General features: G+C 40.3%; 2 long non-coding RNA genes across 2 annotated transcripts; both read left to right on the plus strand.

Moving 5' to 3' along the window:
- Positions 1 to 6,210: 6,210 nt before the first annotated feature.
- On the plus strand, positions 6,211 to 8,313 carry LOC143412945 (uncharacterized). The gene is made up of 3 exons (XR_013093460.1): positions 6,211 to 7,150; positions 7,769 to 7,889; positions 8,197 to 8,313. It is a non-coding gene; the product is annotated as an uncharacterized LOC143412945 (long non-coding RNA).
- Positions 8,314 to 14,627: 6,314 nt separating this feature from the next.
- Positions 14,628 to 17,043, plus strand: LOC143412973 (uncharacterized). The gene is made up of 3 exons (XR_013093510.1): positions 14,628 to 14,755; positions 14,827 to 14,874; positions 17,024 to 17,043. It is a non-coding gene; the product is annotated as an uncharacterized LOC143412973 (long non-coding RNA).
- The last annotated feature ends 3,388 nt before the right edge of the window (positions 17,044 to 20,431 follow it).

Here is a 20,431-nt window from a genome sequence, read left to right on the forward strand (position 1 = left end):
ATATATTAAATATTCCTTTATTGAGTGAGGAAATCAGACCATGTCATGTCATAACTGCTTTAAGTCCTACAGAATAGATATCAGAGCCTTAAACAGGCTGACTTCTGCTAAATGGGTCAAACTGGGCACAAAGTATACAAACACATAACATATTTATAGAATATGATGGAACACTATAGATCAACTTACCTCAGAATATATAAAGCATAGAAATAATTACAGCAATATGATCCAACAAACACAGCAGTACTACTAATGCAAAATACTCAAAGCTTCCTAGAACTGAAACAAACATGGACATTTATTTTGAGGTCCATTCTGCTGCTGATACATACTTTAGGTTTGTGAATATTAAACTTGTTCCTGCCTTTCATAGTGTTTCCCTTGAAGGCCCTGAGTACTTTCTCCCACACTAAAAACACTGGAATGACAACATTATTTGAACATGACCTAATCAGACTGATTAAGGACAGACAATGAGTTCTTTTAACCTTTTCTAGCGTCCTTCACACAGAGGGAACAGTCTGTCTATTCTCTCCATCTGTCAGCTGCTGCTGGCTCTTCCTCCTCCTCTTCCTCACACACTGCTGAGTTTGTCCTGGTGGATCATCAGGGGTGCAAAGCCTCACAGATGATGTGCAGCAGTGGGTTCCTCAGTTTGTCCTCACTCTGGACACTTGCAGTTGTCACACATGGAAATCAAATGTGTGATAAGCTGCAGGATTCAAACACAAGTGTAACTTATAAATACATGTTCATACTTTTATTCCACAATCAGAGAGAAAGAAAAAGAGAGAGAGTGCAGGACAGACAGACAGGTGACAGTCTCAGGTGTACACACTGCTACAAAACAGCAAAAGAGAAGGAGGATTTAGTGTTTGTGTTATTCCGAGTGCTAAACAAGAAGAGTTCCCAGATGGTACAGTGGACACATGTGTGACTCCTGTGATTAAAGCTTCTTTCTTTCAGCTTAACGAGTGAAACAAACGTTCAAACACACGTTAAAGTCCGTTTGGCTCGACACCACCGAACAGAGGCAGCAATATAACATAGCTAACATTAACAGTGCAGTGAATCCTCCTTGTGCCGTGATATTCAGGACTGCAAACCGAGCAGCATCACTGACTTTCAGCTTGTTGTGTTTGTGGATATATGACTGACTTTAATTATCCATAAAAACATCACATTCTCTGTAAGATTAAGGTCGACTATTGAACGGCGTATATTTTAAAGTAAAGGCTTTAAAACAAAGTAAACGCTGAAAGTACAAACATCACTAATGTCACATAACTTTGCCAACATGTGGCCAACAGTAATGTTTTAATGTTCTTCGTTATTAAACATTTGTACATAAATAAGTGAATTAATATTCAGTACTTACTTTTCCAAGTTTACTCTTTGGCCGCCCCGCTTCCGCTGTTTTTTTTCGGCAAAATTATCCACACCCAACGCCGCGCTATGCATTCTGGGATATGTTGGGCCATGAAGTCTACACAGCCACATCCTTCAAATTCAGGGAAATGAAGGACGCATTTGTGGGCCACATTTCGAGCAGCCTTTGAATTGAAACTTAAAATGCGGCCTTTAAGGCTGCAGACCCTGAATTGGGATACAGCCCCTGTTGCTCTCCCCTGTCTGTGTTCTCTGTCAAATCCCTGTGTGAAGCCATGTCTCTGAGTCTGTCTCTGTGATTTTGTGTTTCCTGCTTTACTTTCAAGGTCTTTGGCTGTATCCCAATTCAGGGTCTGCAGCCTTAAAGGCTGCATTTTAAGGCCGATTACGTCACAGCGGCGCGCCGAAGGCTGTCCCAATTCAAAGGCTGCTCGAAATGCGGCCCTGAAATGCGTCCTTCATTTCCCTGAATTTTAAGGCTGTGGTGATGTAGACTTCGTGGCCCAACATATCCCACAATTCATAGCGCGGCAGTCACTGTGGACAATTTTGCTGCAGACGGCAGAAGCGGAGCGGCCGAAGAGTAAACTGTTAAACGTAAGTACTGAATATTATGTCACTTATTTATGTGCAAATGTTTAATAATGAGGAACATTAAAACATTACTGTTGGCCACATGTCGGCAAAGTTATGACATTAGCGATGTTTGTACTTTTAGCGTTTACTTGGTTTTAAAGCCTTTAAAATATAATAATACAATAGTTGACCTTAATCTTACAGAGAATGTGATGATTGTATGGAAAATTAAAGTCAGTCATATATCCACAAACACAACAAGCTGAAAGTCAGTGATGCTGCTCGGTTTGCAGTCCTGAATATCACGGCACAAGCAGGATTCACTGCACTGTTAATGTTAGCTATGTTATATTGCTGCCTCTGCTCGGTGGTGTCGAGCCAAACGGACTTTAACGTGTGTTTGAACGAGCTGACGGTTCACTCGTTAAGCTGAAAGAAAGATGCTTTAATCACCGGAGTCACACATGTGTCCACTGCACCATCTGGGAACTCTTCTTGTTTAGCACTCGTAATAACACAAACACTAAATCCTCCTTCTCTTGTGCTGTTTTGTAGCAGTGTATACACCTGAGACTGTCACCTGTCTGTCTGTCCTGCACTCTCTCTGTTTCTTTCTCTCTGATTGTGGAATAAAAGTATGAACATGTATTTATAAGTTACACTTGTGTTTGAATCCTGCAGCTTATCACACATTTGATTTCCATGTGTGACAACTGCAAGTGTCCAGAGTGACGACAGACTGAGGGATCCACTGCTGCACACCATCTGTGAGGCTTTGCAGCCCTGATGATCCACCAGGACAAACTCAGCAGTGTGTGAGGAAGAGGAGGAGGAAGAGCCAGCAGCAGCTGACAGATGGAGAGAATAGACAGACTGTTCCCTGTTTATGAAGGACTGCTAGAAAAGTTTAAAATAACTAATTGTCTGTCCTGAATCAGTCTTATTAGGTAATGTTCAAATAATGTTATCATTCCAGTGTTTTCAGTGTGGGAGAAAGTACTCAGGGCCTTCAAGTTACACACTACGAAAGGCAGCAACAAGTTTAATATTCAGAAACCTAAAGTATGTATCAGCAGCAAAATGGACCTCAAAATAAATGTTTGTTTCACTTCTATGAAGCTTTGAGTATTTTGGATTAGTAGCACTGCTGTGTTTGTTGCATCATATTGCTGTAATTGTTTATATGCTTTATATATTCTGAGGTAAGTTGATCTATAGTGTTACATCATATTCTATAAGGATGTTATGTGTTTGTTTACTTTCTGTCCAGTTTGACCCATTTAGCAGAAGTCAGCCTGTTTAAGGCTCTGATATCTATTCTGTATGACCTAAAGCAGTTATGACATGGTCTGATTTTCTCACCCAATAAAGGAATATTTAATATATCAGTCTACTCTTTGTTTATCAGAAACAGTTATCACAGCTCGTACATTTTCTTTTTACACATATATGTAAGCATTGAGCCAAATTTAGTAATGCCAACATATCAAACGGACAATATTTGTCTCTTATATATGATACATCTGTATATACACTGTCAAAGATACTTGTCTTTGAGTGAAGGTTTAAGGTCATAGGACATATAAATAACTGCAACTTGAATCTTTACTGAAAATCAGTATTTGACACAGAGTTCACTCACATGAATTTCACTCACATGTGCTGTAGAAGTGATTTGATTTGAGAGTTCAAACTCACTGCTGTAATGGCTTATGATGATTAATATAATAACTATAATATTGGCCATATCATATTTACACTGACTTTAGTCTCATGAACAACATTAGCTAATTGTTATTTACTAGCTAATCTTAAATGACTGCAGTACAAATATGAAGGCCAACAATCATGTTTTACAGTCCTGTGGTCTCAGCCTCAGATACTTATTAAATCACACAAAGCTCGTGTAGAAACAAACACACAAACAAAATATGTTCTCTTTCATTTCTGTCAAACAAAACTGTATGAAACGTTTCCAGCGATTGGTGTTATGGTTGCTAGGCAACCTGGGCAGCGCGATGGAGGCTAGACCGTCCCATTTCACAAGCCTCTTACTTCCGGCCTTAGCGGTCTTTGAGTACGCAGCCTTTGAGGATCGTTGAGGCTGCGTACTTTAAGGCTGCAGACCCTGAATTGGGATACAGCCTTTGTCTCATGTCAGTGTTTTCAGTTTTGCTTCCTTGGTCTCGTTAGCCCTGATGTCTCCCACCAGTGTTCACCTCCTGCCTCTCATTCCCCTCATTATGCCCTGTGTATTTTAGCCCTGTATTTTCTGTGCTCCCTGTCGCGTCGTAAACGGCACTAATCCTGTGCTGTGTGTCTCCCCGTGGATTAGTTTTGTATTGTCTCTTATTTTCCAACCAGCAATAAAGCTGCCGTTTTTGAGTTTCACTCCAGTCTTCCGAGAGTCTGCATTTTGGGTCCTTTTCCTCGTTCCTGCCTGCACACAGCTGAACTATGACATTTAGGTATGTAGACATGGTCTACATACATACCTGCATGTTAGACCTAATCCCGAACCAAACTATTTAAAGCGGTATTTCCTTTAATTGTTGCTCCAGTTTTGGATATAATGAATTTATTTTTAGAAAATGGATGCGTACCATAGGATTTTAAGGTTGCTGTAATTAAACCTCTATTTAAGAAACCCTCTTTTAATCAAGACAACTTAATGAACTATAGACCTATATCTAATCTTCCCTTCATATCTAAAATTCTTGAGGTAATAGTTGCCAATCAGGTGTGTTAGCACTTAAACAATAACGACCTGTTTGAAGAGTTTCAATCTGGCTTTAGAGCTCATCATAGCACTGAAACAGCTCTGGTGAAAGTTACTAATGATATTCTCATGGCCTCAGATAATGGACTGGTGACCATTCTGGTTCTACTGGACCTCAGTGCTGTTTTTGACACATTCAATCACAATATTCTCATAGAAAGGTTTGAAAATGTTGCAGGGATCAAAGGAACAGCACTAGGCTGGTTTAAATCTTACTTGTCCAACAGACTCAAGGTTTGTTTACGTAAATGATAAATCCTCTTCAACCTCTATGGTTACTTGTGGCGTACACCACAGGGTTCTGTACTTGGACTGATCCTTTTTACTATATATATGTTCCCTATTGATAAAATCATTAGACAGCATGGGATAAATTTCCATAGCTATGCACACCTAAATCCTGATGAACCTAATCAGTTATAAAGATTACGGGCATGCTTGGAAGACATAAAAACCTGGATGTCTTCAAACTTCCTCCTTTTGAATTCCGACAAGACAGAAGTTGTCTTTGGACCAGAAGCTCAGAAAAACAAATTACTTGGTCAGTCCCTTCATCTGGATGGCATTAAATTAGCCTCCAGTAATAAAGCAAAGAACCTCTGTGTTATTTTTTGACAAAGACATGTCATTTAGATCTGACATGAAAGAGGTTTCTAGGGTCTCCTCCTTCCACCTCCGTAATATTGCTAAAATTAGAAACATCCCATCCAGGAGTGATGCTGAAAAACTAGTTGATGCCTTTGTTACTTCAAGGCTGCATTACTATAACTCTTAACTATCAGGAAGTCCACATAATGCAACTAAAAGTCTTCAGCTGATCCAAAATGCTGCAGCCAGGGTTCTGATGAATATCAAAAGAACAGATGACATCTCCTCCCGTGTTTTAAATGCACTTTAGAACAGCACGCAGCAACACTACATATGAGCGAGCGGAGGGAGGCATGGGGTCTTCACAGAGCCCCACTCTCTGCCAGCCGTCCGGGCGGGGGGGCCTGAAGGTGGAATTGGCCATCTGATCGAGGCCTGGGTTGCAGCGGCCCCCTGCCACTGCGGAGCCGGGGACGGTCTGCTTGATTTCCACCTCAGGGAGGAGGGCAACATCTGGGTCTGGGTATGAGTTCCCCCTCCGGGGCAAGAATACCTGGACCTGGGATGTAGAGAATGTTTGGGGAGTGTGATTGTGTGTACAGTGTCCATTTATGTCTGTGTCCACGTTGGGTGAGGGCCGAGTGTTTGTGGTTGTGTGTATGAGGGTGGGAAGGTATGTTTGTGTCTGCCGTACACATCACCACAAACAACACCACAAGCAGAGCACAAGTTTTAAGCCAGCGTGGTGTGATTATAGATGCCGTGCAGGTGGGTCCATCTCACATGCAGCGGCATCGCAGAACACGCCCCGCCACATACCCTCTTCCCCCGACTAAGACCGAGGAGCCACCTCCCCCCCCCCCCCCCCCCCTCCATGAGCAAGCGAGGGAATAGGCCTGGAGCATCAGCGCCCCAGCCCAGCCACGGGGAAGTGACTACCTGGGCGTTCGCCTGTAGATCTAGCGGCGCTGGTGACGAGGTGGTTCCAGGGACCGCCCACGCTTCCAGCGGCACCCCCATCCCGCTAGCGCACCAGCCTGTGGCTCACCTGAGCCGGTCGTTCCCTCGCGCTGTCCAACAATTACAATAATTATACGGTTGCTGTAACAGATTGTAGATACAATGCAGGTGAGTCCATCTCACCTGCAGCAGCATCCCAGACCAGCCACAATAATAAAGATTTTTCTATTTCATTATAAACTTTGTCCTAATTATGTCATGAGTTTTTACTATTTAAAAAGAAAAAGAAAGCATCACAAAAACACTTAAGGTCATGAAAATTAATTGTATTGCTGCAATACTTAAATATCTGTGGTCTAATCTATTTTTATTCACCAATCTCATTGTAGCAATAATATGCCTTTTTGGTCCAAGTTAATTATTTGAATTTTAAAACTCTTTTAGCCAAATAACTTTGAAGTTGTTACTAAAACTCATCATCCCCATTTACTACTTTTGTTTCATTCTTTAAAAATTTAGAAGCATAAATATCAGTCTTTTGGAAAAATTACATTTTATACAGTATTATTAAGTCTACATATTCCAAGTGAGTTATGTCAGAATGCACTAGAGCAATTTAACTCTATTACATCATAGCATTCTATTTGCAAGAATCCCAGTGTTAATCCACTGTTCTTGGCCAATGATATCCACTCCTCAGCACTATGGGGGCGCTAATGTACATCTACGCTGGTTGCCAACCACCATGAACATTTAAAGAGCAGAAGAAGAAGAAGAGGACACTAAAGAGTTCAGGTGCACGACATGAGGATTTAATGAGACAGCTTTTATCTTACTGCTTTCGTGGAAGATCAGGTGAGAACCATACAAATTCCCTTACACATGATGTTTATATAAATATATTCATCCAATAAAGCAAAGTAATATAGGTTATTATATTACGTTCGGATACACCAAAGCATCTAATTTTTGACAGTTTAGCTAGCCAGCATGCTAGTAGCAAAAGTTTGACATTCTGTTGCTGTTGGTTTGATTAATTTTGGTTTTAGCATCACAAAACTTGTGGTTTTAAAACTAGTGAGATCTGTTTTCAGAAAATATTTTACAAATGAAACAAAAACTGTAGGACAAATATGCTTATTGTTCAACCATACTAAATCATTATTTTAATTTATAACTTTAAGAAATATAAAAGGTTAAGGAAATGTGGATATGAAAATTAACTCATTAAGATTTGCAGTAACCTTAGACCAAATAAAATATACGAAACAGAACTTCCACAGGTAGGGCATGCAGCCTCTGACACACAGTGATACAAGATAGGAGGAACTGTTGGGAAACACAGATATTTGGAACCTTTAGGGGAGCTCTCCCCAACATAAATAGATTTTTCGATCTGTTTATTTCTATGTCTACATACATTTTGTAGTATAATGTGTTATTTCTAAAGTCATTAATACCTGATCTTTGCAGGGGATGGCGGCAACAAGGCCACGGAGAGCTAAAATAAATCCCATACAAGATGCTAGGTATTACTGCTCCTTAGGTGAAGACAAGGCAGGATTTGATGTGAGGTATATTGATTCATTTAAAGGTGAGTTGATTCCAAAGAATGCAGTCAGCTTCTCAAAATAGAAATTTTTATGTTTTTTGTAGTTTTTTTGTAGCATACCATGCATGAGAAAATTAATAATCACGAATATAATTATACTTGTTTTATTATTATTATTATTATATTTCTATTTTTTCCTTGTCTTTCCCCAAGGAATTATGAACATGTTACATGTTCCAAAATAAATAATACAATATAATCAAATAAAAAACATATTTAAAAACAAGAAGGATTTTAATTAAATGGTTTATAGTTTATTGCCCAATTTGTTTTTGATGTGTGTCTTTAGGTCGCGGTGTGTTCAGCTGTCGGTCATTTCAAAAGGGAGATTTTCTTTTTGAGTACAGAGGACAAATCATAACTAAAGAGGAACAAGAAAACCGAATGAAACTTTACCATGATGCACTCAATGTTTTCATATTTGATTTCAAGTTCAATGGAAAACAGTTATGGTATGTAACTGCTTTGATAAAGGATAAAATACATGAGGTTTACAAATTATAATATTCAAATAATATTTTGAATTGAATATTAAAATGTTATTCAGACGTTCTACAACCTAATATACTTAATGACTTTCTTTACAGAGTGTAATTGTTATTGTATACTTTTTGTATACTTGATGCTACCAGAGAGGACGGCTCACTTGGCAGACTTGTAAATGACGATAATGTGAATCCAAACAGTAAAATGACAGTTACCAGAGTGGATGGAAGGCCCCATCTCTGTTTGTTTGCAATCAAAGATATTGGTCCAGGAGAAGAAATCACCTATAACTATGGTGATTCCAATTGGCCATGGAGAAGCAAGGTATAATGTAAATAGTACAGTATAAGTATAAATAGTATTAAATGAATAAAGGCTATTGTTACACCCCGGCCTAGGCAACCGGAGTGCAACGCAGGAAAAAAGTAAAAATAAAGAAAGAAAAACACACAAAAAACCCCCCACTAAAGCTCACCACCAAAATCCCAAACGGAAGTGTCTCAAAACGAAAGTATTGACAAAACCCATTTACAACTATGTACAACAGACTATTTATTTACAACAAACACACCAAACTATTTACAACACGGGGGAGATCGCGACCATGACACACTGAAACACAGGGTTTAAATACCTAGAGGGAGCAATCAGGAAAATGGACAACAAGAGGGAAACACAGCTGGGGCAACTCAGAACTGACGAGACAGGGAAACGTAAACTGAAAAGACTAAGATAACACAGACTTTCAAAGTAAAACAAGAAACACATAACAGTCACGCCAAAAACAACACACTGACAACACCGAAACGTAACAGTTCCCCCCACCCAAAAATCAAACATTTAACACCAAGTGAAAAGTTTGATCCAGACAGACGAAGCCGATGAAGGCTGGAGCGGTCCCACTGACCCTCCAGCAGACGACGAAGGCTGGAGCGGTCCCACGGACCCTCCAGCGAAGGCGGATGAAGGCTGGAGCGGTCCCACGGACCCTCCAGTGACGACAAAGGCTGGGGCGGTCCCACGGACCCTCCCCTCAGCGAAGGCAGACGAAGCTGATGAAGGCTGGAGCGGTCCCACTGACCCTCCAGCAGACGACGAAGGCTGGAGCGGTCCCACGGACCCTCCAGCGAAGGCGGATGAAGGCTGGAGCGGTCCCACGGACCCTCCAGTGACGACAAAGGCTGGGGCGGTCCCACGGACCCTCCCCTCAGCAAAGGCAGACGAAGCTGAAGGCTGGAGCGGTCCCACTGACCCTCCAGCAGACGACGAAGGCTGGAGCGGTCCCTCGGACCCTCCAGCGAAGGCGGATGAAGGCTGGAGCGGTCCCTCGGACCCTCCAGCGAAGGCGGATGAAGGCTGGAGCGGTCCCTCGGACCCTCCAGCGGAGACGGACAGCTGAAGCGAAGGCAGACGAAGATGATGAAGGCTGGAGCGGTCCCACTGACCCTCCAGCAGACGACGAAGGCTGGAGCGGTCCCTCGGACCCTCCAGCGAAGGCGGATGAAGGCTGGAGCGGTCCCACGGACCCTCCAGCGACGACAAAGGCTGGGGCGGTCCCCGGACCCCCCAGCGAAGGCAATCCCGGACGAGCCCCCATATGTTACACCCCGGCCTAGGCAACCGGAGTGCAACGCAGGAAAAAAGTAAAAATAAAGAAAGAAAAACACACAAAAAAACCCCCACTAAAGCTCACCACCAAAATCCCAAACGGAAGTGTCTCAAAACGAAAGTATTGACAAAACCCATTTACAACTATGTACAACAGACTATTTATTTACAACAAACACACCAAACTATTTACAACACGGGGGAGATCGCGACCATGACACACTGAAACACAGGGTTTAAATACCTAGAGGGAGCAATCAGGAAAATGGACAACAAGAGGGAAACACAGCTGGGGCAACTCAGAACTGACGAGACAGGGAAACGTAAACTGAAAAGACTAAGATAACACAGACTTTCAAAGTAAAACAAGAAACACATAACAGTCACGCCAAAAACAACACACTGACAACACCGAAACGTAACACTATACTGAAAAGTATGCATACACACACGGGTCCTGTGTAATACTCAACTGGACAGGTCCAGACATTAGGAGGACTGAGTTTAGAAATGAATTCAGATCAATGAGAGTTACTCTGGCAATTGTGCATACACACACGGGTCCTGTGTAATACTCAACTGGACAGGTCCAGACATTAGGAGGACTGTATTCATCTTGGCTAGACCCAAAGACTGCCATTCATTATTCACGCTTCTTCTTTAGAAATCCAACATGGTGGCATCTCAGGCTGTGGATGAGAATGCAGCCAGTTCCTCTCCTAACGACGCAACAAAGGTAAATTGGAGTTTCAGTGTCAGATTGTTTTAGTTGTAGACTGAGGTGCTAGTTATTAGGCAGTATTGAGGTATGTGGGTCCTTGGTTATCTTGACCAAGTAAGATGCACGCATTAGGAGGACTGAGATTTGAAACAAGAAGTATGAAACCCCAACCCTAAATCTGGTTTGCATAAAGACGTAGTTCTCGGCTTGGTTGAAATGAACTCTGATGTAGTTAGATCGCATATTTGAATTTCAGCTGATCAAGGAGCAAGAATGAAGCTTACTATAGGAAGGAGCATGTAAATACAACCGAAACAATCGCTAAACTCTTTCCTGTTAATGCTAAGCACATTTATGTAACATTGTTGTGTAAAGGCCATCCGTTATGTCTTGATGGATTCATGACTTCATGATTTAATTATACTTTTTTACACTCCCAGTCAAAACTTTGGACACATCTTCTCATTTCAGAAAGAACAAATTGTAAGTCTAATCTTTTTTGGGTGTTGTGGGTCCACAATGAATTTTCTTTTCATTGTGGTTTTGTAATATATACCATAATATAAAACCTAGAAGAACAAATTGTTTTGAAAATTGATCTATATACAGCAGGTATTTTTCCCTTTAAATTTTGCATTGCAAAAGTTACAAAAATTGATTTAATAGTTTTAGTAACACTTGAACCTGTTTTTTTTTTTTTTTCTTCCGTCCTTAACTCCTTTTTAAAGAGGAACCAAAACAACTATTTGGTTGTGATATTTTACATCACAAAAGTATGAATTTTGTTTTTGATTACACTGTTTTTTTTTTGTTTTTTTTTACCAAACAGGACTGCGATCATGATCTAGTCCCTGACGAAATGTCAAGTTTAGAAAAATGTTTTGCATGTGGAGGACCTTTTTCGCCTCTGAAATGGAGTGGTGTGAGATGTGAAGGTAATTATTTAATTATGGAAGGTTGGGTACATTAGAATATCTTAAATATGATCCATAAGGAACACTATACAAACTAATCCATAAGTAAATATGATATATGTTCATAATGAACCTTTTACATCTGCACTTTTTACATATTTACTTACCATGTCATTATTAAAGCTGCTATACCCAATTTGCAAAAACAAGTTAGCTTAACATATTTTTTTTTCATGTTCATAACAACATTTTAACAAAGCATAGCTATAAATGTTGTTTGGAGATTAAAGAAAAAAAAATGAAGTGGTTCTGTTGCATTTGTCTAAAACCATCAGCCAATAACATGGCTCAGTCCAGAAAAACGATAGAACAGTCTTTCCTGACTCCTTAAATTCTACATTAACATGGCTCCACCACACTATGCACTGGCCTGTTTAGCAGCAAAGCACACCAGGGGGTGTGGCCTATGGATAATATCCAATGGGAGGGGGGAGCCTTCTTGACTGTGTTTATGCTTCCATCTAGCCTGTTTTTTTAAATTGGGGAAAGCGGCTTTAACTACCTTTCTTTTATTAACTTAATTTTTCTCTGTCTAGTTTGCTACCAGTCCTGGCACAAAAGATGTTATGTTAGCCACAAGGTGAACCTCACTGAACCTCTTCCAGAGGTAAGTGTTTTTGCAGAATTCTTCTCAGTAAAATATGTAAGGTAAACAAAGTCTTACTTTGTGTTTTTGATTGTTATTAGGTCTTTAGTGAAGATAGTTCAAGTGAGGGGGCTTCATCAGAAGAGGAATATGTGCCAGATTCTATAGCTGACTCAGACAGCTCATGGGACAACAAATCAGAGCCTTTAAATATAAGTTGCAAACAAGTACAGAACTCTGAGATCTCCAGCAGTCAATCTGCTTGCAAAACGAAAAGACCTCGCCTAGAAAGTTTTTTAGAGAGAGTAGGACAAAGAATTTCAGAAGATGCCGAATCAATATCTGAAGATGGAATTGGCACAAGACAGCTCGACGTATCAGGGGTTATTGCCACAGCAGAAAAGTCTGATGCTGAAGGCATTGTTGATGACTCTAATACTACGGCTGAAGATTCCTTAAAAACATCCTCCTCACTAAGAAACAAAACATACTGCTACATTTGTGGAAAACTACAGACAAAGTTTACACGTCATTTAAAAACTCATGAGAAATCACATGCAGATGTTGCTCGAGTTTTAAGTCTTCCCAAGAAGTCCAAAGACCGTTTGAAAATGCTTTCTAAGCTGCGAAACAAAGGAAACCACAGACATAACTCGGAGGTCATCGCAAGTGGGATTGGATCATTAAAAACCAGACGCACATCAAAAAAACCCTACAAAGGAAAAGACTATATTCACTGCATTTATTGCGAGGCATTATATCTTAAAAGAGATCTTTGGAGACATGTTCGTAAATGTTCTTCAAAACCAGTGGAGGCCAATTCAGAGGGGGGACGAAAAAAGGTCTTGTCCCTGGCCTGTATGAGTGAGTCAGCTCTGTGTCAGCAAGTTTCCCCCGGTGTTTGGAAGATATTAGCTGTCATGAAAGATGATGAAATAACTTCTACTGTGCGAAGTGACTTCTCTATTCTTCAGCTTGCTCAATCATTCTTTAACAAACATGGGAAAGATCCCACCAAATTTGACTACATTCGCCAGACACTCCGAGAATGTGGAAGACTTCTGCTCACACTTCGGAAAGAATGCTCAATACACACTTTTGAGGATGCTGTAAGACCTGCAAATTTCAATGTGGTTATCAAAGCTGTTAAGAAGGTGTGTGGGTATGATGAAGAAAAGAACTGCTACTCGACTCCAAGCCTTGCTTTAAAGTTGGGACACTCACTGCAGAAAGTCTGTGATATTATACATTGCAGAGCACTGATGGCAGAAGACAGTGCACTGATAAAGTCAACCCAGAGTTTCAAAACCCTTTATGCTACAAAGTGGTCAGAACTCATCTCCCATACTGCATTAACCACACTAAACGAGCGGCACTTCAACAAGCCTTCCACACTTCCTTTCACAGAAGATGTTCAGCGTCTTCATAGACATCTGGAGAAGACTACAGAACAAGCACTGAAGGACTTGGAAGAGCATAGTTCACCAAAATCATACAGTGAACTTTGTAAAGCTACCATGGCAAATGTAATACTATTTAACAGGAGAAGAGGGGGAGAAATTTCAAAGATGACACTGAATGGCTTCCAGGAGAGAGACACTAGTACCCTGCACAAGGATGTTGCAATTGGACTGACAAAATTTGAACTTTACCTTTGTCAACACTTCAGTCGTGTAGAATTGAGGGGTAAACGAGGACGCAAGGTTGCAGTGCTACTTTCACCAGACATGGTGAATGCCATAACACGGCTGACAGAGAAAAGACAAGACTGTGGTGTTCTGGCAGAAAACATATTCCTGTTTGCCAGACCTCATTGTCTGACTCCCTACAGAGGACAGGACTGTTTGAGGATTTATGCGACTGAATGTGGGGCTGAAAACCCTGAACACCTACGTTCAACGCAGTTGCGCAAACATGTCGCAACTTTGTCTCAGATCTTAAACCTCAAGAATCACGAGTTAGACCAAGTTGCCAACTTCCTAGGTCATGATATTCGTGTTCATCGCGAATATTATAGACTTCCAGAGGCTACTACCCAGCTTGCCAAAATATCCAAACTACTGATTGCCATGGAGAAAGGGTCTCTCAAAAGGCTTCAAGGCAAAACACTTGAAGAGATTGAAATCGAAGGTAAAGTGGTGTTAAGGTTAAGAATTATACACGTTTCCTGCACTATAACCTTATAATTCATTAAGACAATCTTTTATTTTGTTAGATAACCTACAGTTGACAGATTCAAGTGAAGAAAGTGAGGTCGGAGCGGAGCGTGAGGAGGTCGGAGCGGAGCGTGAGGAGGTCGGAGCGGCGCGTGAGGAGGTCGGAGCGGCGCGTGAGGAGGTCGGAGCGGAGCGTGAGGAGGTCGGAGCGGAGCGTGAGGAGGTCGGAGCGGAGCGTGAGGAGGTCGGAGCGGAGCGTGAGGAGGTCGGAGCGGAGCGTGAGGTCAATGAAGGAAATCTTGTATATCCACAGATTGGTAAGTACAATGTGATTAGTCTCAACTTTGTTAAATTTATGAAATCACATGACTAATAGACTTTATTACAGATTCTATAGATACTAGAATGATGAAGAAAGTTGTCAAGGAACCTCCAGGTATGTGTTTGTCATCATTTATTGAAGCTTTTACCTTTGTAACTACTTCCTAGACACTTTTGCTATCTTTGCTATCTTTATGTAAAAAAAAAAAAAAAGATAATTCATTACTATCATTTTTCCAGTGATTGTTACCTTTGTCCAAATGGTAATTTAAAGAAAGTCAAGGATCTTTCTAAAGACCAGCTCAACAGAATAGAAAGGTCAGTTTTGGAGGATGGTCAGGTAGGAAATGCTAGTTTGAACAGGTGATTTTGAGCTGTGATTTAAAGTTCTAGAGAGAATCTAATGAGCAGAGGAAGTTCCAGAGGGTGCAATTAGCAGTGGCAAAGGATTGTACCCTCAGATTTATGATTTTGATGATGGGGGTAAGGAGGTTAGTGTTAGCAGTGTTGTGGGAGAGTGACAGTAAAGACAATCCCTCAGGGTGGCGGGGGCGAGGTTGTTGAAGGCTTAAAAGTTGATTAGGAGTTTGCACTCAATACTATAGTCAGTGTGCAGCCAGTAATGTTCTTTTTAGGATGTGGTGATATAGTCTCTAGAGTGAGTGCAGTAGAGTAAGGGGGCAGCAGAGTTCTTAATAGATTGCAGTTCTTGGAGGTGAGTTTGGGGAAAGCAAAGATGCTGGGATTCTTTTTGAGGGTGGAGAGAATGGATAGGATTAGGAAGAACAATATCATTGGGACTGCACATGTTGGAAAAAATGTCTACATTGTTCTACATTGGCCAGGTTGAGGTTGTGTTGGGCATGTGCAAACAAGGGACAGTGAGGAAGGTTTGTTGAAGGATGTTAGAAAGGAAGCTGCCCTGCAGGAGACAGAAGGAGATGAGATTAATCAAGAGAGATGAAAATAGTTGGTGTGTGGAGGGCTGATCTACTACTCTTTATTTACCTGGTTTGCGCTTCTGAAGTATTCCCTCTACGCTCTCATCCTCTTTCTACAGTAAATCAGTGGTGAGTGGAAAGTTGACCAGTCACCGGAGTAGTGATGGGTCGTTCGCGAACGAAATGGCTCTTAGAGCTGGTTCTTTGAAGTGAACGATGCGAGCCGGCTCCTTATTGGGAGCCGTGGATTTTTTTTTTTTACTTTCTCTTGCCCTCTCTCTCCCTTTTTTCGCTGCACGTCAGCCTTGTGTTTGCGCTGAGTAGAGACGGGAGGGGCGCAAACAGAGCCTTGCGTTTGCACCCCTCCCGCCTCTGAGCAGAGGGAGGAGCTAGGGGCGGTAGTTACACTCGCAACAGCAGTAGCACACGAAAAGAGCAGCAGGGAGAGAGAGAGAAAGAGAGCCGGGAGCAACAACAAGAGACAATGTCGTCACATTAGAAAGGTGGAGTAAAGAAAATGAGTGACACCAAGAAAAGAAGCAAAATCTAGAACCATTTAAATTTTACTGACAATACATAGGCAGAGTGTAGAGTCTGCAAGAAAAGGATATCATATAGAGCCGGTGCACGGGCACCTGAAAACTGTCCACTCATCAGTGCGATGGGAAGATAAAACACAGTGAATTAAGTGTGATATAAGTGAAGCTGCCAGTGTGTCTACCCACTGAGCTGAGCACTGGGCACTTGGTATTTTTAAATTTAAAGTTTAAATTTTAAAAGTTAAATTGTAAATGGTAGGTTTTTGTATTTTATAATTTATTTTTTAAATTTTATGTGGAGTGAATAAATAAAAGCAGATTTATATAATGAACATATATACATAGAAAACACGTTTTTAAACATTAGTAATTCATTTTGTGCATAATTTTATATTGTTGTTAATAATAAATGAATGAAAGCAACAAAATAACCTGAAGAGCCGGTTCGGGAGCCGAAAGAGCCGGCTCTTTTTAGTGAGCCGAGCCGAGAGAGCCGGATCTCTAAAAAGAGCCGGAAATCCCATCACTACACCGGAATCTTGTTTGGAGAAAAATTCAGCCTTGTATCTTTTAATATCAGCTGTAATAGCTCTAGCCATATTCCACATTCACATGTGTCACCTTAAACTAAAAGTCATAGTTGCGACTCTGGATTTATCTTAGAAACCATATTCAAGATTTCAAGGTCCATTAGTTGCTTGACCACATTCAGGAGCATTTGACATTACATTATAAGAGATTTAATACAACAAATATATGCTTACTGTTTTGTTTTGTTTTTCAGCACAAAGTAAAAATGGAGCGGATAAGGTCATTGAACCCAACAGAATACTAAACAAGGAGATGAAGCCAAGCAGTAAGAAGAAAACAAATAAACAATCTGGTAAATGGTGACATGCATACAAAAGTCACTTAAGCACAAATGTAAACTTCATGCATTTTTGAACCCAGTTATCCACACCACCCAAGCCAGTATGGTGACTATGCTCATCTTTCTGCCAGGGACCGTACCATAATTCTACAACTTGGTTAGACAATTATATTAACCTACTTGGTAAGGTAAAACATAAATCACATTCAATGTGGAACAATACCTTGTATTAAGTAATGGGATAAATGTTTAAATTACTTTCCCTATGCCTGTTTTAATCTGTAATACATTTAAATACTTATCATTTTCAAAACAGCAATGCACCAAAACAATTAATAAACAAAGCAATGAGAACATATTATGATTTGGGTTTTTAATTTTGAGGATTCCTCAACCATTGGGCTTCTACATTATCTCCATACTCTGAACATCATCTTATTCCCATAGGCAGAATCTGGATAATATTGGAAAATTTGGGCTGGTTTGGCTAATTGTGGGCTGTAACCTGAACGTCTTGAAGAAAATTATGTTCACTGAAAAAACCTGAAGGCCCACCTCATGGTCAGGCAGGGTCCACCCTTGTTTTTAAATAAACATTTGAGTCAGACAGTTATATATGAAATGTTTGAGTATATGTTATACATTTCAAATTATTACAATATCATGCTATACATGTTTTTTGTTGTATAACGGTGTGTGGAATAAAATGCTCTCCATCCATAGTGATTTGCCATAGCTATTTATTGGAATTCTGACTTAATGTGGGCTACCTTTCAGAATTTTACATTTAAATAAATGTATTCATCCATTGTAATAAGTATTTAAACAGTCAGCATTACAGGATTTATACCAAAGAAACACTGTTACAACAAATTCACCTTAAAGGGGACATATTATGCAAAACCCACTTTTTTTTGTTGCTTTTGTATGTATATTTGGTTATGAATTGCCTCCCGACTCCTTAAGTGTAGGTTTTCAACAACTAAAAAAGGAGCTCTTTTAGGTCCCAGGTAGTGTATTTTGCACAATCCAGCATAATCACAGCCTCAGCACCTGTCCTCGTGGACAATGCAAAGGCCGTCTTTGGGCTGTGTAGACTAAACACTAACTGTTCTTAGCAGGGCTGTAAAACTAGTGTGTGCAGAACTCAATTCTTCGGCTTATTTGAAGGAAGCCGATTATCGCCATTATATTTTTGCATCCTACAACCATGTCAACTCACACAATTGAGCATAATACGTCCCCTTTAATTTAAAAATTGTTTAAAAAGTAGTTTGTTTACATTTATTTTTTTCTGCTTCTAGCTTCTCTGGAAAATGCAAGGAGGGTCAAAAAGCATCCTTGGTCTCCCACGGAGGTTGCTGCAATAATGAAGTATTTTGGCGAACATATCAAAAAAGGAAAACTGGCCACTATTATCGAATGCCAGCAATGCAAAACTGCAGAAGATCCTGCTCTGGCTGGTCGTTCTATTCAAAACATCAGAGATTTTGTGAGGAATCGGGGCGTGTCGTTGAAGAAAAAAGAAAATCCTATGTAGAGGAGTCTACATAACTCCAAAGTACTTCTTGGAGGAGTTACAAAAGATATTTTGTATGTTTTGGTTTCTCATTTATTTATTTTCGAATTTTACTATTAGAAGATTGGTAAATTCATTTTGTTGACACTGTTTTAGTGCATCTGATCTAAGAGGACATATAATTTTATATTGCCAGTTATTTTCATTTCTGTTAACAAAACAATCCTGTTTTTGTAAAATGCACTCAATTTGTTCCTTTTATTCACCTGTTGCCCTTTTAATACACACAAAATACATGTTTGTGTATGTGTATGGCCTTTGTCCTGTTAATAAAGTTAGCCCTGACAATTACTGTTCATGTCAGGGGGAGGAGCCAAGTTACCTAATTAGTGTTGTCCTCTTATTACACCATGTTGTCAGGTTCTTATATTTTGAGTTCTGGTGTGTTTTTCACAATTTTGAAGTGAGATTTGTGTTGTACAACTCAAATGGGATTTTTAAAGATGCACTTCATCTATCTAGCACAAGCGGAAAGGGGGGTCCGTTTAGTGTTGCAAAAATCTTGTTTGAAAAAATTGTCCTTCCAATTCACCTTTACCTGTGTGTGTGTGTGTGTGTGTGTGTGTGTGTGTGTGTGTGTGTGTGATCTGTGTGAGGTCAACATGTGACCCTGTGAAGACTCCCCATAGCTGGTGCCAGGAGTCTAGCGGTCCCTCTAAACAAAAGGCTCTTACACTCACACAGATATACGATTGTTTGCTATACCATATATCAGCAAGAGAAGATACGACCTCTCCTAGGAGGTGTGTACTCTATGCCAGAACACTCTGTAGAGGAGTGAACGCACTCCCCTCTTCATGCTACACAGTTGTTACAGACATCCTAGGATGAGACATTCTTTCAATCTACAAATGATTATATACTTCTAAGCATATATGAGTACATATTTCTTAATACAAATGACAATAACAAAATCTAAACCCATCAGTCAGTACTGATAAATGATCAGAATTATAATATTTCTGACTGTCTGAGGCTAAGTTGAATCGAATCGGGACTTTGAAAACCGGAATCAAATGGATTATAGAAATCAGTGATGATACCCAGCCCTAGTGAGCAGCCTAGGCACGACAGACGTGGATGTAGCTGTAATAAGAAAAGAACTATTGCTAACTTTTCTGTTAAGTTAAGGCCTGATCCTTCTGAAATTCATAGCCAGTGCTCTGACACGGTGTCATCAATCTTTGAATGCTGAAAAAGCACAGTGTATCCAGTATTGGGGAAGACATCTTATTTTACGGTCAATATATATCATTCATAAAGCACTGTTATTGTTTCATTATTACTTCATTAGTCTGCATCAGTTTATCATCAATATTATCATGTATCACTTATCATTTAGTAAATCTGCTACAATAGAATTCTAGATACAATACTCTATCATGTGGCGAAAGCACCTCTCGAGCTAGACGGTCCAGTTGGGCCTCCTGCATTCACTTGCAGGCTTACACAAACATGCACATACAGAGTTATGTAAAACACGCACGTTCACATACACACACAATAGACACGAATAGATATACACACCACACACACTGTTGTCTCTGAGTGCTGGGCTGAGTGGAAACATCTGGAACATGTTGTTGTTGTTCTTAGCCATAGAAGGACATAGAAGGGAGAACTGATTGATATACTTATCATGTGATTTGACGTCATCATTGCAATAAAAGCCTTGTGATAGGGTTGTTCGGGGGAGATCAGCTCTTAAAAGGCTTGGGATGCTCATCTTCCCCATATGTACA

The sequence above is a fragment of the Maylandia zebra genome, linkage group LG16 (assembly GCF_041146795.1).
Source record: "Maylandia zebra isolate NMK-2024a linkage group LG16, Mzebra_GT3a, whole genome shotgun sequence".
Lineage (NCBI taxonomy): Eukaryota > Metazoa > Chordata > Actinopteri > Cichliformes > Cichlidae > Maylandia > Maylandia zebra.